This window comes from Sitophilus oryzae, unplaced genomic scaffold, assembly GCF_002938485.1.
Source record: "Sitophilus oryzae breed Bouriz unplaced genomic scaffold, Soryzae_2.0 scaffold_1055_pilon_pilon, whole genome shotgun sequence".
Taxonomy (NCBI): Eukaryota; Metazoa; Arthropoda; class Insecta; order Coleoptera; family Curculionidae; genus Sitophilus; species Sitophilus oryzae.
In genome coordinates, this window is record NW_022145677.1 from 264,620 (window position 1) to 292,551 (window position 27,932).

Here is a 27,932-nt window from a genome sequence, read left to right on the forward strand (position 1 = left end):
AAACATTAATGTTATAATTAATTAAAAAAAAAACTTAAGATACTATAAATTTACTTTAGGACAACAAAATGCATAGATCGTAACTACTCTGATTCAGAAGAATCACTGCTGACAGAATCTTCCAAATTTATAGTATCCAAATCACAGGTAGATGAAGTATCCTCACATATAAGATATTTCTGTACATTATTTTCTAATATGTTACTTTTTCGCGTTGTTATTGTTCTTTTTATTGGTATGAGAGGTTCGGATGTTAATAGTTACCTCTTTAATAGACCATATCCATATATTATTTTTTCCTTTTCTTGGGTATGAGGTTTTATAATAAATTGAAAGATGGAAACTTTTTTACGCGACGTTTCGCTCCAACATAGTGGGCTTTTTCAGGCACAAGTGGTGTCTCATTTGATTGGAAGGTTTATCAATATCTAATAAAGAACACATTTTTTGAAATAAAAATAATTTTGAGTTCTTGTCCTTATGATTAAGCCAAGTATTAACCAGATCGGCATTGCTTATCAATTTTACTCCATCTGAAAAGTATTATAAAATAAAGTTCGTCGCAAGCAGACGCAGGTGAACTATACAATATACGTGTTTTTTTTTTTGCCGGTGAGTGTATTATAAAGTTACTGATAAACTGGATGTTTTTTTGTACTAGATATTAAGTTTTAAATAAATGTAATCTTTACACTACAGAATTTATCTATATATTTATCTCTATTTTTAAATCAGAATCTATTCTGATTTAAAACGCTAATGTGACGCCGTTTTTTTATGGTATTTAAATATATAAACTTGTTTCTAGGAATTATCTATATAGGATCCGGGTCGAAAAATCCGAAGATTATTTTAGACAACAACGACTTTACAATCAATAGAAGAATGGGCACTAAAAACCGATGGAGATGCACCCAGTATGCCAAGACCAAATGCACAGCTACTTTGGTTACTTCCGGTAGAATAGTGAACGTGATCAAAGAACACAATCACTTACCCACTTACCCATCAGTGAACGAGAACTTCTCGGTTCAAAACGTCACAATTATCAGAAATATGTACGACCGCAGATTTACTGGAGAAATTTACGTATAGTAGGCGCAAAATAATTCCTAAGGCTACTATAATTTTTTTTCTGAAAATTTGTATTAAGTTATCTGAAAAAATATTTAATTTATAAACAAACATTTTATTTACGATCTCATTTAGGAAACTAGTATTTAAGAAACTACTACATTTCGGTATTATATGGGATTAAATTTTAATTTAAGTTTTTTTCTATACAGCAAGTAATACAGATAAAGTCGGTACATGCTATTTATTCGATAGAAAATTACACTCTGAATAGAATGACATATTATATGTCAAGTTTTCACATTTTCAATTAAAAAATAGATAATTAAAAAAAAATCGATAATTCGTTTCGAATTCGAATTAAATTCGTTTTGAATTTCAATTTAGAGTGGCATGGTCATAAATGTAACGATTTGGCTCGAAATTCCAGGTGTGTGGTACAAAATTATTCGATTTTTTTTTCCAAATATGCTAATGAGTATGTAGTTTGCAATGCCATTTTTGGTTAAAAATCTTAAAAATGGACAAAGTGCATTTAGTATGTCTGCATTTGTAGATCATCAATAGTGGACTATCTATGTATTAACTTTTTAAAATATGTTCCATGTAACTTTATTATTTATTAATAAATTAATAAATTCTCAAATCGATTCACCATATCTCTTATCCCTGATGTCATTAAATGTTCCAACAAAATTTAACTCACTAATTTATTTCTCACAGAAATAGTGCTGCCAATTCACCAATTCTGTCAGTACACAGATTTTGACTTTTTTTCTGATAACTAGTTTGGTTTAAAAAGTAGGTAAATTAAAACGACAGTTTGTGAGTGTATAGCATATCAATATCAATATATTATACTCTCGTATAGTAAGTTTGTACTTATAAGTTTTCCTTTTTTCTATGGTTTAATATCTATAATTTAATATTTTAGTTTTAACATAATTATTGTATTCCTTATCGCGATTTCTCTGCTTGAATTATTTCATAGTGTTTACATTTCGTTTTTTTAATCCTAAATACAGGGTGCGCCACTGAAAACTTACAATGGCTATATTTTTTAAACCAAAAAAGATATCAAAAAAATAAAAAATACCGTTTCTATAATATCGAGGGGGAATACATATGACGTATTTTTTGAACCACCCCGACCTACCCCTTAGGCGGCACCTCTACTCAAGCCCATGAAAAATGCTAAACGATGATCATAAAGTTTTTAGGGTGAAATTGAAATACTACCTCTTACACGAAAAATTAGATGGACATTAATGAAAAAAGTGATTTTTTGATATTACATAAGTTACAAATTGGGACCCAGCTAAATGAGGTATTTTTCCAGGGAGGCCACTCCCTCACTTCTAATTTCAAGATAGCGATACCCCACTTGTGACACTTCTTTGGAAAGCTAATTAAAATTGCTAAACGATGGTCATACAGACTTCAACTTAATTACTGGTAAGTAGTGATAAGAAATGTAGGTGTGACAGTTTGAAAGAAATTTAAAATGATAATTTATTTTAACAATTGCTCAAAATGACAGCCGTTATGTTCCATACAAAAATACAAACGATTTTCAAATTCTTCTCTCACTTTTTGGAAAGTCTCTCTCGGAATATTTCGACATGCTTCAGTTATCCTCTGCCGCAATTCTTGCAACGAACCTGGTTTTGTCTTGTAGTCTATGAATTATAAGAAAACCCAATAAGAAAAAGTCTAAAGGAGCGAGATCAGGTGACCTTGGCGGCCACTCGATTGGACCCCTTCTGCCAATCCATTGCCTTGAAGAATATCTATCCAACCACCGCCTTGTGACAATAGAATAATGCGGAGGGGCTCCATCTTACTGAAAGTGTATGAGATCTTCATTAAGAATTAAATTTCCTTTCAAATCTCTTTGATTTTCAACATCATTTACAATGGCTGGCTCTATCAAATTGTTCAGCATTTCCACATAAGCATCACCAGTCAAATTTCCGTCGATGAAAAATGGACCTATAATTGTATTGCCTAGTATTCCGCACAAAACATTGAGCTTTTGGGGATGCTGGCTGTGTCCTTTAACATCAATATGCGGATTCTCATCGCTCCAGTATCTGCAGTCCTGCTTATTCACATTTCAGTTTAAAAAAAATTAGCACTCATCACTAAAACAAAACATTTTAGTGAGTGAAAGTTCCCTTCGAATTTCCTCCGTCATTAGTTCACAGAACTGAACCATTCTACCTGGATCGTCGTCGCCAAGCAGAATCTTCATTTTGTAGGGATGGGATTTGTGCAGTTTCAATACTCTTCTGACATATGTTCGAGGTATACCTGTGATTGATGCCAACTGGCGTGTTGATGTTTCTGGATTGACCGATACCTGACCAATAACTTCCATATGCATTTCTTCATTCAGTATCCTAGGCCCTGTCCTTTTTTTATTTTTGACCGATCCAGTTTCTTGAAACTTTAGAATCAAATCTCTAACGTAAACGTGACTTACGTTTTTGTCCGGATTTCTCTCATTGAAAGCACGGGACGTTCTCAAATAGCACATACCTTCAGCACCATAAAGAAAAACTATTTGAATTCTTTCTTCCACAGTATAAACCATTTTTCTTTCAAATAAGCTAATTACGAGTAAATAAAGGTTTAAAATACCACCAGATTTGCAAACAATTGAAAATCGATAGAAGACAGTGCAAACACGCAAGATATGCCGTTTTAAGATTCCTGTTTGTTGAAAGTAAAAAAATAGATGATAAGGAAGAATTTGCGTTATCGCAAAATTAGGCTGGACGATTAGTAAAACATCTTTGTGTTGCCTTTTTTATTATCTACATTTTTTATTGTCAGCTTCAAAATGGCAATGGTTTCAAAATGGATTAGAAGTGAGGGGTGGTACATAGGGGTGGGTCGGGGTGGTTTGAAAAATACCTCATTTGCCTCATTTAGCTGGGTCCCAATTTGTAACTTATGCTGAAAAAATCACTTTTTTCATTAATGTGCACCTAATTTTTCGTGTAAGGGTAGTTTTTCAATTTTACCCTAATAACTTTGTGATCATCGTTTAGCATTTTTCATGGGTTTTTCAAAAAGGCGCCACAAGTGGGGTGTTGTCATTTAAGATTTTCAAGTGAGTAGAGGTGCCGCCTAAAATTCGCAAACTCAGTTTTTGTAAACTTTAGTAATTGGCATCTTATACAGGGTTAATCGAGGGGTTGTTTTTTATCCTAACTTTAAAACACCCTGTGCAATAATTTCGTGTGTACATTTTCCAAAAGTATAGTTTTACGGTACAAACCATGTCTCCTGAGCATTTTGGTTTTTTGGATCACGTCAATACATGCTTTGGTTAATTTTTAAGAGCGAAATGAACTGATCACGATCAATTTGTAATTTTTTCTGTTATCATTACTTTTGATGTAATTTTTTAATAAGACGGGATGGTTTTGGTGACTATTGTCTTAAGGTCATATTACGCTGCATCGGATACTCTACTAAATTAAAAAAAAAACGTTAAAGACTAACTTTACAGTCCTGGTTTTGTTGTATTAATTTAAAAATAAAATTGTTTATTAAAAATAAAATTGTAACAAATACCCTAATACTTTGTATGGCCTCCCCTGGCTGCTATAACTGCCTGTATATGTTCGCTCATACTGTCATTGAGGCTGCATATATCATATTGCGTTATGTTTTCTCATTCTTCTTTAAAGACCAAGCGAAGTTTATTTAATGAAGCTGGTAACGCTTCGCGACCTCTAATCCTCCTACCCAGCATTTCCCAAACGTCGAACATGATGGGCAGTTCATAGTAGTATACAGTTCAGAATAATCACTAAGGCTGTCTTGTCATATCGAAAAAAACTTCAAAAAAAAATATAATTGAAAAAATTGCAAATTGTTGGTGGCAACTTCATTTCGCTCTTAAAAATTAACCAATGCATGTATTGACATGATCCAATAAACAAAATGCTCAGGAGGCATGGTTCTGACCGTAAAATTATAGTTTAGGAAAATTTACACACGAAATTATTGCACAGGGTGTGTCAAAATTGAGGTAAAAAAACAACCCCTCGATTAACCCTGTATAATATGCCAATTACTAAAGTTTACAAAAAACTGAGTTTACGAATTAAAGTTGATATATTTACGTACACATTGCTAAAAAATTAATGAAAATAGGGCTAAAAATAACAAAAATATAACAGTTTAAATTTGACAAAGATTTTCTCCGTTGCGTTTTTTTTGCATCTGAGTGTAGATATGTCAAGTGTGGACACTAATTTTAGGAATTGTCCTGTTTGTGTTCCGATTTGAAATAAATAAAATAAAATAAAAGAATTATATGGTATTGATAAAAAAAGTTAAACTCAATATTTAATGTAGCTGTTTTAGGAATTATCTATGTTGTTCCTGGTAAGAAAAATCCAAAAATCATCGTAGACGACAACGAATATACCATAAATAGAAAACTGGAAGGAAAGACCATGTGGATATGTTCCCAGTACCAGAAGCAGAAGTGCAAATCGCGAATAATATCGTATGGAAAAACTGTGAAAATCACCTCCAGCCACAACCATCCTCCCATATTTCCAAATAGATCAAAAGCTGCCGCACAGCCTGTCACCATCATAAGAACTTCCCAGAATAAGCCACTTCTAGGAAGTCTACACTTCATGTGTCAAACCACAGACTAAGTATAAGTTACTCTGTGGTCAGACTCTTAGTAAGAAAAGACATATTTTTATTATTAAAAATTCAGTAAAGTTTTTTAAATTAAAAAATGACAATGTTAAACAATACCGGGTGCGTCTCAAAAGCGGCTCATCTCTATAAGTTTTTTATTTTTCCATATAAAAAGAAACGATATTTGGTATGTTAGTATATGACAAATTAGAATTGATTGACGTATTCAACTGTTTTCGGTCACTTCCTGTTTCACCGGAAATAACTACAACTTTTGATTTTGAACCCTGAAAAGCCTAAAAAATGGCGCCTTTTATGAAGTCATGACCAACTATGGTTTCCATTTAAAAAAACATATGTTTGTTTTATATATCAAAAATGACAGGCTTTAGATAAAACAGGAGAACACAAACTCATTAGGGATGTGATTATCCACAACTTTTATCTGAAAACTTTTTGTCTAAAATAGATTATAATGGAATTAGGGACAATTTTTAAAATAGCCAAAATTTGTTTTTTTTCGAAATATCTAGTAATCCATGAACTTTTTTAAAAATCTGAAAGGCGCATATTTATGATCCCACAAAACTGTAATTCTTTTCCCATTTAACCGACTCTATCTCCAGTAGTTTCCGAGATACCCATAGAGAACATCGTAGGAAACTCACCCTATATATAAAGACCAAATCTTAGTTTCTTCTTAGGTGAGCCATTTTTGAAAAACTATAAGACTATATCTCATACACTAACATATCAGTAAATAATTATTATAAAACATTACTGAATTTAAAATATTTATTTAATGCAAAGGAATACCAATAAACTCTTTTTTTTTAATTTAATAAAATTGAATATTTTTATATATTTTGATATTTTCGATATTACGGTTCTTGATTATTTCGATGTTCGAATTTTTTGTAGTTAGTAGTAGAATAGCAAAGGTTCTAAATACGAGGCTTCCATAACACTGTTGGCTATGAATCGCACTTTTTATATTTTACAGTAGGTTTGTACTACTAATTATGTTGAACTTTATATTTTAAAAATACAATCCTAAGATTAAATTAATATCTTTTCATATTTTTTTAGTAGTTGTTTTGATTTAATGTTAACAAAAATACCTTTGTATTGGCTCTTTTGCATGATAATAATTTTTATTCAACTTTATTTTAAAGTTAATATAATTAATATAAGTAATACACCACGGTGATAAAACTACTTTTTCAAATTTGTCAAGCTTTCGAGAATTTTATTCCCATCATCAGGACAGTTTGACTGAGTCAATTAGCAAAAAAACATCCTCTGCACAAAAAGGCCTTAAAAACTAGCATCGTATGACATTGGAATACAAGGACATTTCCTTTATAAAATATTAAAATACATATCCAACGACATTACTTTTCCTCTAAACACAAAACAAAAAAGATTTTTTGAAATTTACTAAACTAATTTCTACATTGTTATTTCGAGCTCTATCAAACAGTGACTATCAAACAATGACTTTTCTATCCTGATAATGTGAATAAAATTCTCGAAAGCTTGACAAATTTGAAAAAGTAGTTTTATTAGCCTATGTGGTGATTATTGACTGAACCCTCACTTAAATTTTGAGTTTTTTTCTTAACTTAGTCAGTTACGACTAACCTGCTGGTTTTTAATAAAAATAATTGATCATATTATTTATATTTATACAATAAATATTTTTCTTTTTCAATCTTTTTCAAAACTACTAAAATAATAATGAAATAAAAAAACTTATACACACGATGGTACTTGGTTTCCGAAATCGGACCTGGATTTTCGAAACCGGGAATTTCAGTACCTCATCTTTAAAGAGCTCGGTATTTCTCGGTTTAAAAATCCCGGACTTGAATGAACCGGGAATTTCTGGTACTTTCGAGACCGGGATTTCCCGGTTCTGAACCTTAGTACAGGGTGTCCCACTAAGAATAGCTCTCGGCTGTATCTCGGAAAGTATTAGCCGTCGGAGCTGCGGAAAAAAATATTTATAAATAAAGAGGCTACGAGAAATTTCTGGAAATTATTTTCAAGTTTGTAGAACGACCGCTAGGGGGCGCAACTGCATCAAAAAATAAGAAAATTGAGTTTTTACACAATTTTGGCTAAATAAGGTGTACTCTAAGTAATAGCTTCTTAATCTACAGAAAATTTTGAATATTTTTTGTTAGAGTCATTTTCCCCTATCTACCAAAATAAAGTGGTGGGGGAAAGTTAGATCTATTTTTATTTAAATATTAATAACTCTGGACTGGATGATCGGAATCCAACAAGCGAGGGCTCGTTTAAAAGAGCATTTCTTACTCTATCTATATTATACCATATAAACAATAATAATAAGCTTTTGAACATAGAAGCTAGGGGGCGTTGTCTTACAATTTAACAAACATTGCGCGTTTTTTCAAAAAAATTAAATGCAATAGTGTATGTCATTTTATCTGATCGTAAAGAGTAGTACAAGCTTAAAAAGTCATCGAAAACCGCATCTTGATATCTTCTTTCAAACCGAAGATATTAGCAAAATTATAATAAATACCAAAAAATAAGCCTTTAATTACCTCATTTTTACAACACGGTATCAGTAGCCCTCTTGATTATGCCCATTTTAACAAAAAATAAGATAGAAACAGTTAGTTTATTTCAAAATAGACGAAATACCAGAATACCATAATACCAGAAGTATTAGTATCTAATAATTAAGATATTAATAACAGTGGACAAGAAACGATGATTCAGTGAAGTCATGGTAGGCTTTGGAAAAAAGTTGCTTTTGACGTAATAGTATAAACGTCAAATTGTTATTAGATCAACATTTTATAGTATTAGCAGCGTTTTTTTATCTTTTGATTGCTTTTTCAAAATGCCAACAACTTCAACTACCTACTTCAAATAATAAAAGCAATAAAAAACGCTGCTATAAAAGGCTATCAAAATGTTGATCTAATAACAATTTGACGTTTATACTATTACATCAAAAGCAACTTTTTTCCAAAGCCTACCATGACTTCACTGAATCATCGTTTCTTGTTCACTGTTATTAATATCTTAATTATTAGATATTAATACATCTGGTATCATGATATTCTGGTATTTCGTCGATTTTAAAATAAACTAACTGTTTTTATCTTATTTGTCGTTAGAATGGGCATAATCAAGAGGGCTACTGATACCGTATTGCAAAAATAAGGTAATTAAGGGCTTATTTTTTGGTATTTATTATAATTTTGCTATATCTTCTTTGCTAAATATCTAGTTATTTTCGTATTTCTTCTTGAAAGAAGATATCAAGATGCGGTTTTCGCTGACTTTTAAGCTTTACTACTCTTTTCGATCAGCTAAAATTACATATACTATTGCATTTAATTTTTTTGAAAAACGCGCAATGTTTGTTAAATTGTAAGACAACGCCTCTAGCGTCTATGTTCAAAAGCTTATTATTATTGTTTATATGGTATATAATAGAGTAAGAAATGCTCTCTTAAACGAGCCCTCGCTTGTTGGATTCCGATCATCCAGTCCAGAGTTATTAATATTTAAATAAAAACAGATCTAACCTTCCCCCACCACTTTATTTTGGTAGATAGAGGTAAATGGCTGTAACAAAAAATATTCAAAATTTACTGAAGATTATGAAGCTATTACTTATAGTAGACCTTATCTTGGCAAAATTGTATAAAAACTCCATTTTCTTATTTTTTGTTGCAGTTGCGCCCCCTAGCGGTCGTTCTACAAACTTGAAAATAATTTCCAGCAATTTCTCATATCCTCTTTAGCTATAAATATTTTTTTCCGCAGCCCCTACGGCACACCCGGTACATTCCTAGACATCTTAAAATTACAATTTTCCTATTGTAACTGTCTAGTTTGAATCTCTCGCTATTACATTATTACAGTGAAAAACTTTGATAAAATTTAATAAACAAGAATTATGTATTTTTAAAATATATAAGTAAGTTATTTTCCTATTTTTTATATATGTATGTAAGGTATTTTGTAGCTTTTTGTAATTTTAATTATATTATTTATGCAACACATTGACTGAATCTTTCAAGTAGTTTTAAGTACCAAATGGCAATTTTGTTTGCAATATTTTATTGTTAAATGGTAAATATATAATATTTAACATATAGTATACGAATATGTTTGAATTTTAACCATTATTAGGAAATGTACTGTCAAACATTGCATGTTAGTTTTTTTTCTAGATAGAGTCATTTTTACACATATTTATTATACATTTAATATTTTTTAAATAAAAAGATGAAATATAATTTTCAGTTTCTAGAAATGATTTGTGTTTTCTTATTATATTCTACTGTTTTCATTTTGTGTAGATAGAAACCGAAAATCAAATTATGTTTTTATTATGTACAGGGTGTCTTCTCGAGAACTATGTCGATTTATAAGGAAACATACTAGGTGAGTGGACTATGAGGTAAAACTCATTAACACAAACTAAAAAAAATTATATAGAATATTTTTAGTGAATAATATAGGTAACACTATGTTGGCTATATACTTATAACTTCATTATCTACAGGGTGTGGAAGCTAAAATATGTAACAAAATAATTGAAAGAAATGCGAAAAAGAAAACGAAAAATCGATCACCTTTATTAATTTTATTACAATTTCAGCGGGGGGCATTTTCCAACTTTTCTTTAGTTAAAACAACTCATAAACGTATTTCTGGGATCAAAATTAACCACCCCTAAAAATATTTGCATAAGACTCACCCTGTAGAGTTCGCAAGAAAGCAAATTGAAAAATTTTTGATATATTAAACTTATTAATTATTTGATTTGTGGATTGTTTTAGGTACGATTTACGTGTTACCCGGTAAAAAATACCCGAAAATTGTTTTATGGGGCAACATTTACATGCTGGACAAAAAGTACGACAACAGAACGACATGGAGGTGCACTAGTTATGTGAAGAAAGGTTGCAAGTCTAGACTTGTGAGCTCTGGCAAAACAGTGACCACTATCTATGAACATAATCATGTACCCATGAACCCCGACACTACATCCGCTACACTACAGATCGTCAATATTGTAAGAGAACTTGGAGGAATGAAATGAAATAATCAATTAATTCAATTTTTTGCCAAACTATAATTTGTTACGGTATTTTTTTTGTAAAATTTTATTTTTAAAATGTTTGTGTTTATACTCTTGGCTGGCAAAGGTTAGTCTTGGGTCGAGATTTCCGTATGTCAGAAGAGTACAATGCGTTTATAATGTATTGAACAAAGAGAGAACAGTAAACACATTGCCAAACGTATGAAATAAACCGAGAAACTGTGCACATTGCCAAGAGACGTGGAAGGGGATATAGCATATTTGTCGCAGTCGACCGGTTGACACTTGTGTCTAGCCCCAGCAAGGCAACTATTAAGCTTGACCAATCATGTTAGAGTTTTTGACAAATGCGGATACAGAACAGCTGTGGCGTACTATATAATTTATTACAAACAAATAAAGAAAATCGATGAATATCTAAAGAACAAATATAAATTAGTAAAAACCAACCTACCCCACTAAATAACCAACTAACCAATGAATTAACACCCTCCAAATAACCATGCTAACCAAAGCTTAATAGTCACCTTGCTGGGGCTAGACGCAAAACGGTTGACCCAATCAGTACCTCTGTCAGTACTTAAAGTTCTAGGGAAGGGTGTACATCATGCGTTCAGCTTCATGATTTAATTACGTCTCGTGATACTTTATTTGTATTTATTAACGAGTCGTTGTAATTTTCCCTATAGCTTGAAAATTTTTAAGTGCAAGTTAGAAAAACTTGCATTTTTGATAAAAATAAGTGGAATTGAGTTGGTGATCGACAGTGGTCGCGCTATTAGAACTCTGAATTTAAAAATCGATATCTCGAAATCTATTAGAAATAATTGATTGTAGTTTTCCAAAAACTTTCTTCTTTTTATCTTAATAAATAAAAAAGTTACACGATTACTGAAAACTGCTATGCACTAAAAGTAAATGAATGGGTTGTTTAAAATTTTAGAATGGAAAAAACAACCTTATCGAATTTTTCTTATGTAAACATATTGTAAATGATCCTATCATCAAAATAAAAAAGCTTCAATATCTAAAGTGGTTAAGTTATGGTGTGTTATGTGTTAAAATGTTGAGTTTTTAAGTTATCGCAATTGCTGACGTTTTCTAGTTATAAAGAAAATGGACACCCTAACGATATCCTTATAATTTCATTTTAGATGCTCAGAAACATATCTAATGATTTTATCTAGTTACCTTTTCGAAAAAAAGTCTGATAATAAGATTATTGCTGAAAAAATAAGATGTTTGCGATCGTGATTTTGCTTTACTTTATAGGGAAAGGCTCACCGGCAACAACGCAACAGTACACCGTCGCATTTATCTTACTCCGACTTAATAAGATCCCTATGCGATTTACTTCCGTACATGTAAATACCGACCCAAGAGTAACAGTTGCCAGCACGGTATCTGCTCGTTTTGTAAGAAATAAACCAGTTAATAAATAAAGAACAATTTAAAACGGCTGTATTTAATTACCTATAATCTAGAACATTTTAGATATCTTTCATAGATGTCCATTAAACAGTTGACGGTTTGATAGACTGTCATTAGATAATGATGGTAAACTTAACAATTGCTGTTTAATGACAGTAACCTAAAGAGGTAAGACCAAAAGGCTTTAAAGTGTGTATTATGTATACAGAGTGTCCCAGTTCAAACGAAACAAGGCAATTTAAAGACATTTCTGAAAAAATGTCTATACCTATGTGGCGGATTCATCTCTCCAAAAAATCATATATGGGTATTTCGCCACTGCACTGCAAGAAAATCTACAAAATAAAATAGTTATTTTTGTAAACACTTCTGCGATAAACCCAAACGGAAACTATTTGTCAGAAGTCATGTTTACAGTTATACAAATTTGCCTAACAAGAAAAAAATGCTTAACGTTTCGGAAAGTTTATCTCTTTCCGTTTTCGGAAGCAAAAAAAAAATAATACAAAGAATAAAGAAAAAAAACTATTTAAATTCAACTATTCGAGAACAATTTATGAAAATTAAAAACACTTTAGTTTTTTTAAAACAGATACGTCTACAAGAAACCGTTGACGTTTTGTTAAAATGACATTATATCAAGTTAAAATTCAAAATTAACAATTACTACCTGATAATAATTACTTAATAAGGTAAAACCAAAAAGCCCCAAACTTTCTGTATGATTATTTTTAAATTTTACGTATGTTATGTTTATTTATGTTATGTTCTTTAAAATCAAAGAAGCGATTGCCATACATTACTAACATCTACAGATGCATGAGCAATACATTTATTTTTATTAGATTGTACTAAAAAAGCTTCTTTTCTTTTTCTTTTAGAGGCTATCGCTTCTTTCATTATAATTCTGGCGTTATTAAAATTTATTCTGTGCCCTGTGTCCCATGAATGCTAACAAATCTTAGATTTATGAAAATCTCCCTTTCTTAAATAATCTTTATGTTCTTTATTTCTAACATTTCAGGGTCTAGATGTTTCACCGATGTAAAATTTATCGCATTCACATGGTATGGTTTGGTTTGGTTTGGTTTGGTTGGTATATTACATTTTTTGTTTATTGTTGTGTATTAATTGGTTTAGTATGTGATAAAATGGATCTAAGTGTATTTTGTGTTTTGAAAGATGTTCGTATGTTATATTGTATATTTTTCTTGCAGTGCAGTGGCGAAATACCCATATAGGATTTTTTGGAAAGACATTTCTGGTGTGAAAAGGACAAAACGGTGAGACACGTCAACTTTATTTTCGAAGGGGAAATAAGATGCGACTATTTTTGAAGCCCCTAATTCAAACCCCACGCGGGGGTGACATCGACCCTTAAAATTCCACCCGTCTCATTTTTGGAATTTTTGTCACATTTGGTGGAATCCGGCTGAAAAATAAAATTTTCATAAATTGATGATGCTTTAATATTTGATTAACTGTACAGGAATCGAAATGGGGTCTAAAATAAGAAATTTAGTTTAAATCAAAAAGATTTTGCTTAAGAAATAATACACAAAAAGTGATACTCTGCTTTGAAACAATTACTTGATTAAATGTTTCAATTGAGCATCCCCTGCTTCTATGGTTCTGCTCAAAGCGTTCTCGGACGTGTTGTAATATTTCGGGTGTTATTAACCGCGCACTCGTGTACAATTCTTTCACGTAATACTTCTACTGTCTCCGGTTGCGTGGCGAATACTTTTGTTTTGAGATGTCCCCATAAAAAAAATCAGCAGAGACAAATCCGGTAACCTAGCTGGCCATTCAAAAAAGGATCCACTTCTTCCAATCCACCGACCGCTGCAAACGCACGAGCAAATAAAATGTAAAAAAGTCTTGAAAAGCAGTTCTTCCACTACAAAAAGTTGTGAGATTTCATGTAAAACTAAGTCATTATTTGATTAATTCTGGTTTTCTAATTTTTTTTGTCGACTGGAAAGTCAGTTAAGATCGCAACAATGCTATTAAAATCGGAGAACTATTGGAATATGTAGCCGAATTCAATTACCTCGGTACACAGTGCTTCGAACATATGGCTCTAGAGGACAAAAATGCAAAACTACTTTTATTGTAGGCAATTTATTCAAATTAGGTTTATTTGACACAAATGATGAGTACTCTCATTGTACTAAATGATGATGTTCTTAGTCCCACGTTTATGAAAAAAAATCTTATAAATAATAAAAATGTTGGAGCTGTGTTCCATCTAAGGAAATAATAATTTATAGTATGAAAACGGTGTAAGTATTAAATAAATCCCTGTGATAAAAAAAGAATTGAAATAACATTAGAACATGATTCCTACAATATAAGCCTAATATAAGATAAAAATGTTTTTCTTTAATGAAAAAGAAACATTAATGTTATATTTAATTAAAAAAAAACTTAAAATACTATAAATTTACTTTAGGACAACAAAATGCATAGAAAGTAACTACTCTGATTCAGAAGAATCACTGCTGACAGAATCTTCCAAATTTATAGTATCCAAATCACAGGTAGATGAAGTATCCTCACATATAAGATATTTCTGTACACCATTTTCTAATATGTTACTTTTTCACGTTGTTACTGTTCTTTTTGTTGGTATGAGGGGTTCGGATGTTAATAGTTACCTCTTTAATAGACCATATCCATATATTATTTTTTTCTTTTCTTGGGTATGAGGTTTTATAATAAATTGAAAGATGGAAACTTTTTTATGCGACGTTTTGCTCCAACATGGGCTTTTTCAGGCACAAGTGGTGTCTCATTCACATGTGGAAGGTTCATCAATATCTAATAAAGAACACATTTTTTGAAATACAAATAATTTTGAGTTCTTGTCCTTATGATGAAGCCAAGTATTAACCAGATCGGCATTGTTTATCAATTTTACTCCATCTGAAAAGTATTATAAAATAAAGTTCGTCGCAAGCAGACGCAGGTGAACTATACAAAAATTAAAAGTGTATGAATATGACAACAAAAATATTCAATAAATACGATATGTTTTGATATGTTTTTTTTAAATGCCTTTTTGAAGTTTGAAAACGTAAAATTTTTATTCCCATTTAAGAATCATCTTAAAAAATAAATAAAAACTAAACAATCACGAACTTAGTTTAGAAATAAATTTAAAGTACATACCTTGTTTAACAATATACATAGTGGCTTTCAATTAAGTACCTACCGTTTACCTCCATAATATACAGAACTATTTTATGAATGTTATTCTTTTCACTGATAAGATAATGGTCGCAAAATTTATTTTTAGTGAAAATATTTGCTAACAAAAAACGCTGTTTATGAAAAATAATATACAGGATGGTTGAACATTGCTATAAGTATAAAATTACATATTCAGATATTAGTAAATTTTAACTTTTTTTTCGATTTTTATCCATGGGACGAAGCACTGTGCGGCAGTTTGATTTCAGAAAAGGCCAATATCGACTCTGAAATCCAGCACAGGATTAGCAGCGCCTCAAGAGCATTCTGGAAACTAAAAGACAGAGTTTTCTACCATCATGACTTGAGTACAAAAACGCAATGTAATGAGCAATAATAGTCCCCATCATGTTATATGGAAGCGAAGCCCTGGGTGCAGTACCGCCGACACATGACCGAATTAAACAAGTTGCAATAGAGACATCTTAGACAACTGTTAAAAATCAAATGATACCACCATGTCTCAAACGTATCGGTCCTTGAAAAAGCTAGCTACGAGAGCGCTGAAGTCATGATTACTGAATCCTCCTTAAAATGGGCTGGTCATGTATGCAGGATCCAAGAAAATCGCCTACCGAAATCTCTCCTTTACGGTGAGCTTACAGACGGCAAGAGGAAAGGTGGACAACTCAAAAGGTACAAGGATATTTGCCACGAAAACTTAAAAGGGGTAAGCATGCAGAATCGTGGCGATCATCTTCAATGGAGAAGAATAATTATTGTAAACTCAGTTAACGACAACCAAAAAGTAAAGAGGCGACAAAGTAATGAGATTTTTGAATGTCCAGACTGGGGAAGAGAGATGACATCACGTATCGGGCTTTTATCGTATCGGGTAGACCACGTAGCCAACAAGACCGTTTTGGAAATGCTTCAAAAGGAGCACGAAATAGTGGACATTATCAAACAACGGAAATTAAACACAATAGACCTCATAGGTCGCAGTGTTTCCGGCAGAGGACGGCCCCTTATTGTGGAAAAAAAACAACGGAAATTAGACACATAATGAGGAACCACAAGTGATATGGTCTACTTCAGTTAATACTCCAGGGAAAGGTCTTAGGCAAAAAAGCACCTGGAAGGCGCAGAATCTCCTGGTTGAAAAACCTGAGAACTTGGTTTTTCCTTTCTACAGATTATTTAGAAGCGGAACGGATAGGCACATACAGAAGATCGGGCTTTTCAGTCACAGAAAAGCTCATGAAAGAAGACGCCTTGTGTCAGGGGCGCATATACGGAAGAGGGGGTAATTACACCTTTCAGTAAAAGATTTATAAATAAGAAAATATGGTATAAAATAAAATTGACGCAAAAGAAATTAATTTAATACCAATCATACTAGAAAATCCAGTCCAATCCAAGTTTATTTTTTCCATAGTCTTTGCCATATACATAGTTTTCCATAATACTTTTTAGCGAAAATTTAATTTAAATGTAGTACTTTATTTAACTATTGCTACTACCCCTCCCAGACTTAATATCTGGATGCGCCACTGCCTTGTGTAACCATCTTCTGATGCGTGTCAAATATTCGTCAGCGAGTAATGGCAGTAAGTAAGTTAAAAACAAAAAAGAAAAGTTACCTGAAATTTGCTATTCAAAATTTGAACTTTGCGAAACTTCTAGAAGTTGCAATTAATTTTTAATTTCTAGAAGTAGAAATTAAAGAAGTTTGATTAGCATTAATTCCTAAATTTCGAATTATTGTTGTTACATTTATATACAAATAAAACCAGACAATATCAGATCGATTAATGTTTTTTATCTTTTTGTCGACTGCAAAGTCAGTTACCGGCAGCGGTTAGACAGCTCACTTTTAATCCATAAGGATATTTAAAAATTTTAATTTTTTTCCATCAATTATAAGCTTAATGCTACCTAAAACCCAAAATTTAAAAGCTGTGACTATGTGTTTAAAAGCTAATAGACTAATGTAATGTAATTTATTTAATTATTTTTTAGGTACTATTTATATTGTACCTGGCAAGAAATACCCGAAAATAATTCTATGGAACAACGACTACATCATAAACAAGAAATTAGTTACAAAAACAATGTGGAGATGCAACAGTTATCCTAAAAACGGTTGCACGTCTAAAATTACAACATCGGGAAAAACGGTCACTATAACTTCTGGTCATAATCATGAACCGACGTACCCTGACACCAGTTCGGCAGTACCACAAAGTGTTAATATTGTAGTTAAATACTAGGTAAATAGACAGTTAAATTGATATTGTATAGGTAGATTATAACTATAACATTTCTGGTATGAACTTAGAGCAAAAAAATTGTTAACTTTTGTAATCTACAGGGAAAACATGTGGCCATCTCTCTTGGGCAGATTCTTCATATAAAAATAAAATTTATTTCTCATATCAACATAGGTCCGATTCTGCTTTGTTTCGTAGGTACAGGGTGTTAAAGTCTTAATATTTTTTCGATTTATTATAATTCTCTTCCAAGTACTTTCGAATGAAATTTTGAGGGTAAAAGTTACTATTAATGTAACATATTTTAAAGCTAAAAAAGTGTCGACATGTTCACCAGGGACGTACATATGGGTTATCACTGGAATATTTTTCTAAAAAAGCATGTACGCCACTGACTTTTTTTTCTCTTATTAGCGAAATAGTGTAAGCAGTTTAATGCCGATTAAAAATTATCTCTTGATATTTTGTCGATTTCGGCCTCCATGATGAAATAAACGCAATTTTATTAATTTGCTTTGATCCAAGTCTAATAGCAACCTTTAAAAAATTTTAAGATCATTAACTTGCGAGTGTTTCAAATAAGTAGGTACTCATTGATTTCTCATCAAAAAATATGAAAAAAAGTTCCTATAAAAATGAGTATGGAAATGCATAGCTTTAGAGTTACAGGATGTTAAAACTTTTTAAAATTAGGCTTTATGTAATTATCTTAAATACCACTATTTTTTTATTTGAAATTGCTGTAGGTATGACTAATGGTAATAATAACTAACAGTAATAATATTTAATAATAAATTAGGTAAAATATACTTTTCTATTAATTTTGTTAATTGTCATTAATAAAATTGCGTTTATCTCATCAAGGAGGCCGAATTCGACAAAATATCAAGAGATAACTTTTAACTGACTAAAAATATTCCAGTGATAACCCATCTGATAACGTTCCTGATGAATTTACCGACACTTTTTTAGCATTAAGTGAGTAGCACTTATAGTAACTTTTACCCTCAAAATTTCATCAGAATCAGAATCACTAAATGTACTTGAAAGAAAATTATAATTAATCGAAAAAGTATTAAGATTTTAACACCCAGTAGCTAAGAAACAAAGCAGAATTGGGCCTCTGTTGATATGAAAAATAAATCCTACTTTTACGTTAGGAATCTCTCCACGAGAGATGGCACATTTGAAATTGCAATTTTGAAACCAGAAGTTTTGCTCAAAAGCCGCGGCGTGTGTTTTGGCTCTTAAAGTGGGTGAAAATAAATTCCAAAAAAATTGTGTTACATAGATATGTACAATGTACAGCGTGGGTCAAATTGGACGCTTTTAAAGGGAAACACCCTTTTCTATAGAAGATTGACGAAAACTAATATCGGTGTCTGGACCTCAATTATTTAGAAATTATCACAAACAAGATGGTTCTGTTATGAGGATCTGTTACCGTTTCGAAGTTACAGTGTTTTTCAGAAATGTGCATTTTTAACAAATCGCTGTAATCTTTTTGCTATGGAAAATTTTGAATTTTTATGAAAACATTTTCAAAGCACCTTTTTACGTAGAATTTGATGGTTTGGTTGTGAGTATATTTTTTTAAATTAATAATTTAAGAATTACCAGAAAAAAGAAAATTTTATTTTTTATGGGACACCTGTATATTTTTAATTCATTGAAAATAATTTAAAATTACCTTTTCAAAATATAGCATACTTGATATTTTGCTCGATTCCTCTTCGAGATATACAGTTTATAAAAATTCGCCCACTTTGAATAAGTAGGCTTTGAACCGCGCCGGCTGTAATGCAAAAAAGTTCTAGCTGTAAGCAGCAACTAAAACTAAAATAATATTTGCAATGAGAGGTGCAGAATTTTTATAACAATTGCTATATTTAACAACAACACAATTAAACTATATCTAATAACAATAAAAATAAATAGCAAACCAAGACATAAGATTTTGCTATAGGTGTACGACATATCGACCGTCTTCCGTTAAGGACAGACGGGACCGTTTTTGAACATTTCTCGCGGAATTCATTAACTCAGTGGGGGTGAAAGATACCCTCGCATAACACTCGCATTTTAATACTTGTCTAGATAGTATCTTGGATAGCTATTCAATTATTCTCCAAATTGGCTCCAAAATTTTGCTGATAACTTCAGCGTTTTGAAGCGGTGGCTCGTATTGCTGGAAAAATATGTTTTCGAGTTCCATTAGGGACAGACCATCAATAAGGGTACTTAAAAACCTACTAATTAAAAGTGGCTAACTTTTAAAAATTCTGTATTTCGAACGGGATTATAACAAAATATCAAGTGTACCTACTATATTTTTGGAAAGGTAATTTTAAGTTCTTTTCACTTAAATAAAAATATACAGGGTGTTCCTATAAAAAATCAATTTTTCTGTTATAACTCTTAAATTATTAATTTAAATAAGTTATACTTTAACCATTAAATTCTGCGTACATAGGTGCTTTGGAAATGTTTTCATAAAAATACAAAATTTTCCATAGCAAAAAAGTTACAGGGATTTGTTTAAAATGCACATTTTTGAAAAACACCCCGTAACTCCGAAACGGTAACAGATATCGATGTGCGGTTTTCACCATCACGTTTTTGATAAAAATTGAGCTCCAGACACCGATATTAGTCTCCTAGTTTTAAAAGCGTCCAATTTGACCCACCCTGAACATACATACTTAAACCTAACAAAACCGTATTAAAAATAATAGAATCGTACATACAGATTGTTAACTGGACGGTTACTTATTGGGGAACAGAATGGCAATACTGCCTACATTCCAAATGAGTACTAAGCTAATCTGCCGACTCGTCCCAGCGCGTCGCGTCGCACACTGGCCGAATTTAATCAAATCATGGCATAAATAGAGTTACGCGTTTTATTTTATTGAAACTATAAAAAATCAACATAGTTTACCTAAATATATAAACTGATTTTGTTTTAGTTTCATATTTAACAGAAATTGTATTATACAGGGTAACCGAGGGGGTAACCTAGGCTAATCAGAATACCGTTTATATGAACTAAATTTTAATTATAGATTCTTCCACTGAGGAAGAAATAATAGCATATGCTAGGGTGGAATGTGGAGATACGATCCCGACTTTTTTAGATGTTTAAATTTTTATGATATTACTAATTCTAGTTTTAACAATATTTGACACAAAATGGTAATACCGAAAAATAAATTTATAAAATGATGTTCCTAATATTTTGAATTTTAACAGTTTTACGTTTAACAGGAAAAATTAATACCCTTTTGTCTAAAGAAAAAAAAATAAATGTATGTAAATATCCTCTGTATTGTTTACATTTACCATACTCCACTATATTAATAGTCCAAAGCTAATAAAGCAATGTTAAAGAGGTTTAGGAAAATGTTTATCTGATTTTAACATAACCATATTTGTTTGCACGTTTTATTAGCTCTTTTGGCCTTTTTACAATATGTCTACAGTAAAAAATTCTAAAATAATTTTGAATGCAGATAAATCTAACTAATATTGCATAACTTAGTCGAAACTAAGACTTTAGATTACACTGTATAATTTTATTGCGGGCAACTTCGGGCAACCTTTTTTGGTGGATACTATATAGAAAGGCATTGAATAATATAGAAAAAAATATGTGACATTGGAAATATGGTGAAAACACACATAATTCATAGAGTGAAAACACAAACAAAATGCTGTTTGTATTTTGTGAGTTTAATAATTCACTTTTATGAACATAATATTACCTAGCTAATTATCTCATATGATTTTAAAAACTACAGACTTATACTATCATTTTTTGAATTAAATAAGTCTATAGCTCAGTAGCCCCATTCCATAACTGTAGTTTTAAAATTTTTTAAAAATAAAGCTTTTTAATACTTTTGAACATATCAAATGTATATCTATTTAACTACACGCTTAAAACTTGCCAACGATTTTAATCAACTTTGACCTAAATTAAAACAATAAATCAATCATTTATCGTGTCAAAATCATGTGTAACTAGTCTGCTGGAATAGTAGAGTATCAACATTGACATTTTTGTGACCAATTATTAAAAGTAAATATTAAATTAAAAAAAATTAAATATTACAGTTAATATTGTTACGGATTCCGTGGGTCCACTATTTAAACTCACGATAAAATACTTAACGAATTTATTTGTCTCACTCTGTACACAAAACTTATACTATTTACAACACAATTTATGCAACTACTATTACTCTAACGGTATTTCGCGGTATTATCAAACTTCAGACTTCAGACTATCTTCAGACTGGTCCAACTGTCAAAGCGAGGGCCTTATATACCCCCTGGCGATGGTTTCTGGAATTTTCTAAAGAATTCTGTAATTTTCTTTTACTTTCTGTCGAATTCGCCAGGTTCCTCAATGCACGTTGCGGTTATGATGCAGTAATGCAGTTATGCAACCAGTAATACACCTTGACCTTAACAATATTTATGCCATGATTTGATCAAATTCGGCCAGTGTGCGTCGTCTCTCGACGAGCGGGCCGAGGTTGCCATATTTCAACCATAAAGCTCTGGCCGCGATTACGTAATACCCGGCAAGAAGTACCCAAAAATATTATGGAACAATAGTTACATATTACACCAGAAGTACGAGAATAGAACAACTTGGAGATGTACATATTATGTGAAACACGGCTGCAAGTCAAAATTGTCTACATCAGGAAAAACGGTCACCATAATTGCGGAACATAACCACAAACCGGCTAACCTCGATATCACCTCGGCAATAGCGCAGATTGTGAACATCGTTAGGGAGGACAATGTGAACTAGAGTCCAGAGTATTTAATGACCGATACCTGCTTATTTCGCCTTTCTGTACCTGGTTTCCCCACTAAGAATAGCTCTCTTCTGTTATCTCGGAAAGTAAGCCGTAAAACCTGCGGAAAAAAATATTTATAACTAAAGGGCAATGAGAAATTGCCGGTTATTGTTTTTTCATTTGTTATAAACGGCTGCTAGATGGCGCAACTGCTATGGAAAATAAGAAAATAGATTTTTACAGAATTTTTTTATTGATAATGGGTACTATAAATAATAACTTCATAATCCTCAGTAAATTTTTAATTTTTTGTTAGAACCATTTTAATCCAAGTAAGACCAGGGCTAGTCAGACAAGAGAAATAATACCTATATTTATATAGGTAAGTTAATAATAACGTGGATGAACGTAGACATTTGGTTTATTTCTTTTTAACAAATAAGCGTTTTTCAAAAAATTAAATACGATAGTATGTGATATTTTAGCTGATAGTAAAGAGTAGTAAAATCTTAAAATCATTGCCTAGATACCATGGTCTTCATATCTTCTTTCAAACCGAAGATATTAAGATTATTATAATAAATACCGAAAAAATAAAATGATTATCCACCTTACTTTTACAATACAGTATCAGTAGCCCTATTGAAAGGCCCATTGTAACTTTTAAATAAGATAGAAACAATTAGTTTAATTTAAAATTGACGAAATACCAGAATCATATTACTAGATGTATTTACAATCTAATAGCTTAAGAAATTAATAATAGCGAACAAGAAACGATGATTCAGTGAAGTCATGGTAGGCTTTGGAAAAAAGTTGCTTATCGCGTAATAGTATAAACGTCAAATTGTTATTAGATCAACATTTTGATAGTCTTAGCAGCGTTTTTTATCTTTTAAATGATGTTTCAAAATGCCTTTATTATTTGAAGTAGTTGAAGTTGTTGGCATTTTGAAAAAGCAATCAAAAGATAAAAAACGCTGTTAAGACTATTAAAGTGTTGATCTAATAACAATTTGATGTTTATACTATTACGTCAAAAGCAACTTTTTTCCAATGTTCACTATTATTAATATCTTAATTATTATTAGATATTAATACATCTGATATTATGATATTCTGGTATATCGTCGATTTTAAAATAAACTAACTATTTCTATCTTATTTTGAGGTTAGAATGGGCATAATCAAGAGGACTACTGATACCGTGTTGTAAAAATAAGGTAATTAAGGGCTTTTTTTTGGTATTTATTATAATTTTGCTAATATCTTCGGTTTGAAAGAAGATATCAGGATGCGGTTTTCGCTGATTTTTTAAGCTTTTACTACTCTTTACTATCAGCTAAAATTACATATACTGTTGCATTTAATTTTTTTGAAAAACGCGCAATATTTGTTAAATTGTAAAAGATACCGCCCACTATGCTTCTACGTTCAAAAGCTTATTATTATTGTTTATATGGTACAATATAGAGTAAAAAACGCTCTTATAAACGAGCCCTCGCTTGTTGGATTCCGATCATCAATTCCGGAGTTATTAACATTCAAAAAAAAAAGAAGATCTAACCTTCCACCACCACTTTATTTTAGTAGATAGGGGAAAATGGCTCTAACAAAAAATATTCAAAATTTACTGAAGATTATGAAGCTGTTACTTATAGTATACCTTATCTAGGAAAAGTTGTATAAAACTCCATTTTCTTATTATTTGTTGCAGTTGCGCCCCCTAGCGGTCGTTCTACAAACTTGAAAATAATTTCCAACAATTTCCTATAGCTTCTTTAGTTATAAGTATTTTTTTCCGCAGCAGCTACGGCTAATACTTTCCGAGATACAGCCGAGAGCTATTCTTAGTGGGACACCCTGTACAAACATTTGAAATGTACCTTTAAACATATCACATATATTTATACACCTCCTCCCCTCTCCCTATAAGTCATAGTTAAAGGAAACAATATATTGCTATCTCTTGTGAGTTTAATTTAAATTTTATTTACTCAAACCCGTGAGAATTGTGAAAAAGTGGCATTAAAAACTTATAAAGCTGTGATCTGTGAACTGCAAAAACCATCGTGAATCGTGGCATAACGTCGGTGTCCAATGTTCCAGGTATATCATACATGTCCTTATGTAAAATAAAGTTTCTTATATGCAACACGCTGTATTTTATTTAAAAAATTAAAAGAAAGTAATAAATAATACAATGTAAGTATTCAATTCGTTTTGATCACTTCCTGTTTCACCGAAAATAACTACAACTTTTGATTTTTAAATGGCACCCTCGGTATTTTGTGACACAGTTAAGATCGGCAAAAAAAAAGTTTTTTTAATTTCACTCAAAATGAGTTAGTTATTTGGGTCATAAATGACCTAAATACTAAATATTTTCATGGTGTCTGTCTGTCCGTCTGTCCGTCTGTAACACGATAACTCAAAAACCGCTAAACCGATTTTAACCAAATTTGGCACAAAAATACTGTGGCACCCGAGAATCTGGCCATTAGTTTTTGGTGGGGGTGCGGGGCTGGTAAGGGGGCTTGGGAGGGGGTTAAAAATTTTAAAAAATCGTAACTCTAAAATTATAGTAGATAGCGAAACGCGGTTTTCAATTTAAGATTAGGAATAATATTTGCAACAAAATTTGTAATAACATCAAAATCAGTCAAAGTCGCAGTTTTTGAGATATTCGGTGTTTCCGTAGTCCGTTTTTGAGAAAATCCGTGTGGAAAACTCCAAACTCCCAACGGACGCGACCCCAGGTGGCGGATAGGAGAAATAAACGCGGACCAAAATTGGAAAAATTCCTTTACTTTGAAACTAAAAGAACTGCCTACCAACTTTTTATTAACATATTTTAGTATGGGTGCCTATGGTTATATTTATACGTGCCCCCCGGCGGCAATTTTTTTACTTTATTCGATAGAAAATGACATTTTGAATAGAACGGCTTATCATATGTCAACTTTTAACACTTACGCTTAAAAAAAGTCGTATTTTAAATTTCAATCTAGAGTGCTATGGCTGTGTTAAAAACACTAATAAGTTTTAATCAAGGATCCTCGGAAAAAAATTTACTATTGTGTTTCTTGTATTGTCCTAGCCGATTAAAAGATGCCCAAATTGTATTTTTCATCATATCTCAATGTTTTCAAAGGTAACGAGGGTGGCTCAATAGTATATTGAGAAAAAGCATTTTTTTACGAATAATTTGGTATCTTATATTTGGTATTTCGAGTCAAATTGTCGTTATGAACCGCATGTTACAATTTCCAATAAACCATATGCAAAAATGTTAAAATTTAACATAATATGATATGTCAGTCTATTCAGGTTGTCATTTTCTATTGAATAAAGTGAAAAAATACCGAGGGTTCTATTTAAAAATCAATAGTTGTAGCCATTTCCGGTAAAACAGGAAGTACATGAAAACAATTGAATACGTCAATCAATCTTAATTTATTTTTTATACTAACATACTAAATCTAGTTTTTTTAACTGAAAAAATAAAAAAAGTTATAGGGGTGAGCCATTTTTGAGACACACCCGGTACAGGTTGACTTTTGTTAAAAAGTTAATGCATTCTTTTACCTTATTTATGAAAGTATGTATATAGAGTATAGTCTATTTTTTGAGAAAGCTATTAACAAAAACAAATAAAATAAAAAATAATACATTTATAAATAATAGGTAATAAATACGAATTTGAAATATTGTAACTGACTGTTTTAGATACTGTATTGACTGTTTTAGGTACCATTTACGTAATACCTGGCAAGAAGTACCCTAAAATAATATTATGGGGCAATAGCTACATATTACACCGGAAGTACGAGAACAGAACTACTTGGAGATGTAAATATTATGCAAAAATGCACGGTTGCAAGTCAAGATTGTCCACATCAGGAAAAACGGTCACCATATTTGCTGAACATAACCACGAACCGCCTAACCTCGATATCACCTCGGCCACAGCACAGAATGTGAATATCGTTAGGGAAGATAATCCGATCTAGAGTCCAGAGTTACCTGCCTACTGCACTGTGCACAAACATTTAAAACGATATATTTCTTCGTTAATAAATACTATTTTCTTGCCTTGAGCTGTGTATTTTTTCTAATTTCGAAAAATCGAAAGTAGAGAAAAAAAAAGTAAAAAGAAAATTGTTTTGCTTGTCGTAAAGGGGGGAACCAAGCCCTACTCCCACAACCGGTTTCTGGGCCTACCCTTCATCAGGTGGGCTCTCCAGGGGCTGGTTCTCACCGATACGGCAAGCAAAACTTTTTCAATATCAACAGACGATCTCGTAAAGTGTCGGTGAGATATTAGTGCATCTCCCGTCATAAGATGGTAAAGAGCGTTTTTCGGCCCGCTCATATACATATATGAAATGAATAAAATTCTTACAGCTTTAGTGTATATTAATAAATAATATTTTCTTGCCTTTAGCTGTGTATTTTTTCTGATTTCGAAAAATCGAAAGTGGAGAAAAAAACCCTTTACGACAAGCAAAACAATTTTCTTTTTACTTTTTATTTGTTAATACTCAAGTAGGCAAACAGAAAAAAAAGTAAAAATACCATAATACTTTGTATTGCCTCCCTTGGCTGCTAGAACTGCTTGTATACGTCCATTCAAACTGTCATTGAGGCTGCATATATCATATTGCGGTATGCTTTCCCATTCTTCTTTAAGAACCAAGCGAAGTTGATTTAATGAAGCTGGTAACGCTTCGCGACCTCTAAACCTCCTGCCCAGCATTTTCCAAACGTCGAACATGATGGGCAGTTCATAGTAGTATATATCCGTTTACAATAATCACCAAAGCCGCCTTGTCATATTGAAAAATAACTTCAAAATGAAATGGTAATTGAAAAAATTGCAAATTGTTCATTGGCAAGTTCATTTCACTCTTAAAAATTAACCAAGGCATGTATTGACATGATCCAAAAAACGAAATGCTCAGGAGACATGGTTCTGACCATAAAATTATATTTTAGGAAAACTTACACACGAAATTATTGCACAGGGTGTTTTAAAGTTAAGGTAAAAAACAACCCCTCGTTTAACCCTAATGTATAATATGCCAAATACTAAATTTTCTAAAAAACTGAGTTTTCGGATTAAAGTTGATATAATTATATACAGATTGCTAAAAAATTCATGAAAATAGAGCTAAAAATAACAAAAATATAACACTTTAAATTTGACCAAAAATTTCTCCGTTGCGTTTTTTTGCATCTGAGTGTATAATAGTTAATATAATAGTTAGTAGCAAAAATAGTCCTCTTCATTTATTTACATTCATCTTGTATAATTCTAACATTAAATTCTCTTTGTACTTGGAATATTGCGAGGGGTGTCTCACTTGGGTA

The 27,932-nt window shown here is 31.6% G+C and overlaps 1 long non-coding RNA gene across 1 annotated transcript; it reads left to right on the forward strand.

Moving 5' to 3' along the window:
- The first annotated feature begins 17,444 nt into the window (after positions 1-17,444).
- On the forward strand, positions 17,445-26,655 carry LOC115875315. Its single transcript, XR_004048995.1, has 2 exons — positions 17,445-17,745; positions 26,310-26,655. It is a non-coding gene; the product is annotated as an uncharacterized LOC115875315 (long non-coding RNA).
- Positions 26,656-27,932: the final 1,277 nt, after the last annotated feature.